This window comes from Dermacentor variabilis, unplaced genomic scaffold (genome assembly GCF_050947875.1).
Source record: "Dermacentor variabilis isolate Ectoservices unplaced genomic scaffold, ASM5094787v1 scaffold_15, whole genome shotgun sequence".
Classification (NCBI taxonomy): domain Eukaryota; kingdom Metazoa; phylum Arthropoda; class Arachnida; order Ixodida; family Ixodidae; genus Dermacentor; species Dermacentor variabilis.
Genome location: NW_027460313.1, coordinates 12273128 through 12279326, shown reverse-complemented (window position 1 = coordinate 12279326; position 6199 = coordinate 12273128). Strand labels below are relative to the sequence as shown.

Sequence of the window (6199 nt, the reverse complement as noted above, 5' to 3'; positions counted from 1 at the left end):
CGTTATGGCAGGTTTATGTTTTAGACTATACAGTCTTTTTAAAAAGTTGCCTGCGCCATTTTAACGTAATTCCAATCCTTCAACAGGAATAATCGAAGAGGCTGATATGTGCACGAGAAATCAAATTCCATAACTGACTCACCAAAAAAAAAATCTCTAACGAAGTTTTGAACGGACTGCTTTATACGGCACATATTGTAGTTTAAGTATTATTGCCGCCATTCTTGAAAGGCATATTCATTTTGATCGAATTCTAAGGGTGGTACCGGTTTCCTGATGGACACCGTCAAAGTTGCGCTAGAACTGCTGTGTTGCTCCATCTCTTACTTTCCTAACAAAACACTGTTTGACGCATTGGCGCAGTAAAACTACTGAAACGCCGCATACATGTACGCGACCGCGAAACACACCGTAATCAGTTCAGTAGTTGTGCTCACTTTTCGCGAGTGTTGATAGTTAGGATATAGGACAGGATAGACTTCGGCACAGCTTGAACTCAGCTCTTCTCGCATAACGACAGCGTATTAGCATAGACGTCACGCGAGTAGACAATCAAAACCATATTTATTGATGTAATAAAGAACTACAAGAACTAAAACTGACGAATCACGAAAGGAAAAGCGTTAGCATAGACGTGGCGGCCACGCACGCGTGCTCTTTCTACAGAACGAGTAGCCCACGTGACCCCGTTCGGCAACACTGGATCGCTGGAGGCGCAGCAGCTGCAGCAGGCGATGCACGTGGCGAACTGCGCGCTGCTCGCGGCGGTGCTGCTGCGTGCGATTCTCCGGCATCGAGCAGCCACCGCAGCGTCGCGCAGAAGGGCAGCACGCTGGCAGGTCGGGGCACTGCGAGGGTGAAATGTCAATCAACGACCCACCTGTGGGTCATACATTTATTTTAAAAATATATAAAAAGAACTGTTCGTTGGATTACAATCTCGCTCGAGCACGGTGACGAGGGTCGAAGTGCGCAGGCCAATATCAGCGAAATTGGACCGAGCAAATTCACCGATTTTTCCGCAAGCGCAGTACAGAGGCGGGTATGAAATTATAAGTTCCGGGGCAGTCGGGCGACGGCAAGCCAATATTTCCTAACGAAATAATCAAGTTTGAACAGGAACACCTGCACCATGAACACCACAACTCCTCCTTTATTCCAGTTGCTTCCAGCGTTCCACAACGGAGCGTGATTGGTGCTTTGGTTTTTCTAGTATGTATTATTGATTTGCCTAACTGCATGTCGTCGCGAATAAGACAGTTCGCCAATCATTGCATTTACAAAAATGACTTTAGACTGTCTACAGAAAGTCTATAGACTTTTTGTAGACGACTTTGCCTTGCTATAGATTTAGAATTTTGTTGATACAAAGTCTAAAGACTGTCTATAGACAAAAGTTGATAAAGTTTCTATTTCTTTTTGTGTATTCGCATTCTATAGACAGTCAATAGAAAAAAATCGATAAGGTGTTTGTTTCTCTTTTTGCCTACTTCCCCTCTATAGACTACCTATAGATAAAAGTCGATACAGCCTCTATTTTTCGCTATTATTTGTCTATAGAGTTCCTATAGACGAATGTTGATAACATTTCTAATTATTTTTGTCTATTCGTAGTCTATAGACGGTCGATAGAAAAAAGTTGACAAGGTGTTTGTTTCTTTGTCGACTTCCGCTCTTTAGACTACCTATACACGAAAGTCAGTACAGTCTCTATTTTCGCTATTATTTGTCTATAGACTTGCTATAGACGAAAGTCGATAAGATTTCTATTTCTTTTTGTCTATTCGCAGTCTATAGACGGTCTATAGAAAAAAGTCGATAGAGTGTTTGCGGCGTTTTGAATGGATGAATAAGTAAATAAATAAATGCAGGTCATTTACAGCAAATTTGTCTTCGCACTTATACGTAGAAATTCCTTAGGTGCTCTCAGTCACTCTTAAACTGTTTCGCTGAAACAGCGTAGCCTACATCAGCTGCTACTCAAAATTCTGTTGTTCTTGGGCAAGGTTGTGATTACATTTCCAAACAATATTTTCATAGGCATAACGAAACGTGAAAACTGCCTCAACTGACTTTGTTTTTTTTTTCCTTGTGGCTTACATGGAAAATGATTCAGCTGAATTCACATGTGGTCGGCCGCGCACAATAGCACGACCGAAGAAGTGCATGCTGTTGAATGAGCGGCCATAGCTAAATACAGTGAGCTGGCGCCGCTAGCAACTCCCCTACGTTGTACAGTTTCCGCGATACGGAAACTATTAAAATTAAATTTAAAATTAAATTATGGGGTTTTACGTGCCAAAACCACTTTCTGATTATGAGGCACGCCGTAGTGGAGGACTCCGGAAATTTCGACCACCTGGGGATCTTTAACGTGCACTTAAATCCAAGTACACGGGTGTTTTCGCATTTCGCCCCCGTCGAAATGCGACGGAAAATATTGACTTGGGCACACATTTGCTGTGCTTGTACCATGTACTGTTTGTAACTATGCTATACTTTAGGCGAAGGGATGCGGAAATAATTTACATATAAAAACTGAAAAGGACACACCGTGGAACAGTGCCCTGTGGTATAATTATTTCTGTGTATGTAGTGGTGAGGAAGTGAAGTCTTTCATTGTAACACCTTAGCGTCTGTTTGAAAGGCCAAGCGTAATTATATCGAAAGATTCGTCAATAAACCTACTCCTGGGAACTTTCTCTACAAGAATGTCATAACAAACCGTGTCAGTTGATTTATATCGATAAATATTATGACTGCAATTCGACTGTAGTGGAATTCTTGGTTCTCTGGGTGAGAACAAGATCAGCTTTAGCAGTTCGCCTGCTCGTGGGTAGTGCTGATGTTATGCCTAATTGCAAAGGCTTTTATATACTTATAGAATATTTGCTCGAAAATCTGATTGTATCTATCACCTTTGATGGATGCCAGCGGGGCGATGGCTTAGAGAGGAGAGGAACAATGGGCGCTGTTGTCAGCGCCATCTCGGAGGATCGCGTGACACCAGCAGGACGCGCCCAACAGCAGAGCCGCCGTCCCCACCGTCGACCACGCATAGGCGGAGCGGGCTGCAAAGTTGGGAAGGGACGCTTGGATCGGAACACCACTTGCGCCGTGCCTTCCTCTCGATAGCAAAACATGTTCAAGGCATTCCTATCTTGGTCACCATCCTTATCTTGCTGCCCTCAGAACATCATGTATGGGATTGAACCATGCCATTGCAGGCCACCTCTGAATCCTTGTGGTAGAAAACCAGACGGCAGCGCAAGGCCATCGCTCTCTGGGCTGGAACGGCTTCTTTTGACTAGTGGCCATTCTTAATCATTAACACGCTTCATCGGAGTAAACTTTTTCACTGCTTCGCAGCTGCCCAACACTCATCACGTGGCTGAAGAATGCGGCAGCGGTTGCGAAGGACGGTTACCGATGCTTCAGTACACAGGTTGATGGTAGCCCACAATAAGTCAAAGTTTATTGATAATTTTTCATCAACTAGCAATGTCCCGTGTTAGTACAGTTCGCGACAATTTTCAAGCGGCTTGTCTTTCTCTCGCGAGGAACGCAAGGCGCGGGTCTCGCGAGCGGCAGATGGGCAGCACGTGGCCTCAGAGATCGAACCCTTTTGCTCCGTTACGATCTGCGAGAAAGCGGACAACCCCGACCGTGTGTTGCAGATGCCAAGCATTGCACTATGAAGCGGATGAGCTCGCAACATTTTCCTTCGTGTTTTGCGCGACTTACTTGCTTAGTCTTCCAATACTGCTGAAATACTCTCCCATATTAAACCATGGTTTAATGCGTTCGCCTTCCATTTAGTGCAGGAAAATTAAGCATGTGAGAAAGACTCCCGTTGAAAGCGACAAGAATGCTGAAGGCAGCACTGGCAATCGATCGAAGAAACCAGTGAGCTTCAGTGGCACACATCCTCTGTTTTCTCTCTTTTATTCTTTTTTTTTTTTGGCGCTGCGTTTCCGCTTCCAGGCACACACTCAAGCTGCATTCACGTGACGGACCAAATTGTGCGGACGAGCATTAGGTGACTAAGCGTTGCCCAATCACTGCGCACACAAGTACGAAGCAGATAAGCTGCTGGCGGTGTAGTTCATTGTGGCTCAGTCATGTGATGCTCGCCCGATGAATTTGCTCCGTTGTGTGAACCCAGCTTGCTTCGCTGGCGAAGAGAGGCAGCCTATAAATATATACGTCACCGTGTAGGTGGTCGCGGACAGATTCATCTTATGGTCCCTACGTACACCAGTGATGAATACCGGCAGTGTAACTGCCCTGGTGGACAAGCTGGATAGCTTGAACGTGGTTGTTTGCTGAGTTTGTTGACAGGGCGACATACTATGGCAGACAGTGCGAAAACATGACTGAAATGAGGAGGACAGACGACACGGGCCACGGAGAGTTGATTTCCGTGCATTCTGGCCAAATCCTTCAGCGTGTATGATTCTGAGAACCGGGAATGGAAACAAGTATCGGTCCCTTCTGTCAAAGCACGTTGTAATCCGAGGCACAAAAACCATTACTTTTCTTTCCGATAATATTCCGTAGGATGTGGAGGCTCGGGATGCCTAGAGGGTGCAACAAAGTGTTAGGAAGTGGGTGCTACGAGATAAAGTCGGAGTGGCAGCCAGCCCTACAGGAAGGCTACAGGAAGGCGCGACTCGACGGGAAAGGGAGGGGCATCACCGCCTATCACGTCGACCTGTTCTCGCTCTCGGAAGACTGTGTTATCAGCGGGTTCCTAGGCCGCGCAAGCTCTCGCCTGCGTTCTAGCTTCACCTCGGTAATCGCTATGAAGAAACAAAAAAAAGAAAAAAGAATAAACAAGAAAGGAAAGACATTGGCGGCAGTGAGTTTCGAATGCAGTAACCCACGTTCGGAAGACGCGTGTGTTGCCCACTGGGCTAAACGTGCGGTTCCTTGGCCTTCGCACTTTAATTTGTGAGATCATGGTTGCCAAACCCGGCGTGGCGAATGCAATGGTCAACATCACCGTCACATACTCGAGGGTGTCCCCATTAGATTCCATGGCACGCGGGCAACGTTGCATTACGTCACGTGTCATATTGCACCGGCCTTGTGCAATCTAGGAGGCGTTGGCCAAGCGTCTTATCGCGCTCATAACTCGAAGCACCGCTCAGCGGCGTTCAGTTGTACATTAATGCTTTCGCATTCAAACTCATAACAAGTGCTTAGGTGTACTAAGATTTTTTACAGCGAAGCTGTTAAGCGCTCGTTCCCCCAGGGTCGTGTCTGTGTGTTCACGCAAAACTATCATCATCTGGATTGGCTCCAGCGCCATCGTCTTCTTCCACAGCTGGCTCGTTGGCGTCCGTGGGCGCTATCGCGCGAACGAGCTCGTGGCACTGCTCCTGCATTCGTCGTCGTCATTAATTATTTAAAAATAAGAAGACGTGACCAATTTTACAGCGAATTACACCGAAGCTGTTTAAGGCTAGTTCCCCCGGAATTGGAATCCATGTGTAGACAAAAAACTCCCCATACGTGGACCGATCCCGAAGATGGTGCAATGCCGGGGCGCCCCATGACGTAGGTTTACATCATCATCATCATCAGCAGCAGCAGCAGCAGCCTGGTTGGCCTCTCCCATACTTTTCCAGCTACCGCGGTCGTGTACTAATTGTGGCCATGTTGTCCCTGCAAACTTCTTAATCTCATCCGCCCACCTAATTTTCTGCCGCCCTCTGCTACGCTTCCCTTCCCTTGGAATCCATTCCGTAACTATTAATGACCATCGGTTATCTTCCCTCCTCATTACGTGTCCTGCCCATGCCCATTTCTTTTTCTTGACTTCAACTAAGATATCAATAACTCGCGTTTGTTCCCTCACCCAATCTGCTCTTTTCCTTTCCCTTTTCGTAAGCCTCCAGGTATCTGCGCCGTACGTCAGTACTGGTAAGACACAACTGTTATAAATTTTGCTCTTGAGGGATAATGGTAACCTGCTGTTCATGATCTGAGAATGCCTGCCAAACGCACCCCAGCCCATTCTTATTCTTCTGATTATTTCAGTCTCATGATCCGGATCCGCACTCACTGCTTGTCCTAAGTGGATGTATTCCCTTACCACTTCAAGTGCCTCACTACCCATCGTAAGCTGCTGTTCTCTTCCTATACTGTTAAACATTACTTTAGTTTTCTGCAGATTAATTTTTAGACCCACCTT

The 6199-nt window shown here is 46.2% G+C and overlaps 1 long non-coding RNA gene across 1 annotated transcript; it reads right to left on the bottom strand.

Moving 5' to 3' along the window:
- Positions 1-545: 545 nt before the first annotated feature.
- Positions 546-3066, bottom strand: LOC142567962 (uncharacterized). Its single transcript, XR_012825327.1, has 2 exons — positions 2919-3066; positions 546-848 (listed from the first exon to the last, which is right to left on the bottom strand). It is a non-coding gene; the product is annotated as an uncharacterized LOC142567962 (long non-coding RNA).
- Between the last annotated feature and the right edge of the window lie 3133 nt (positions 3067-6199).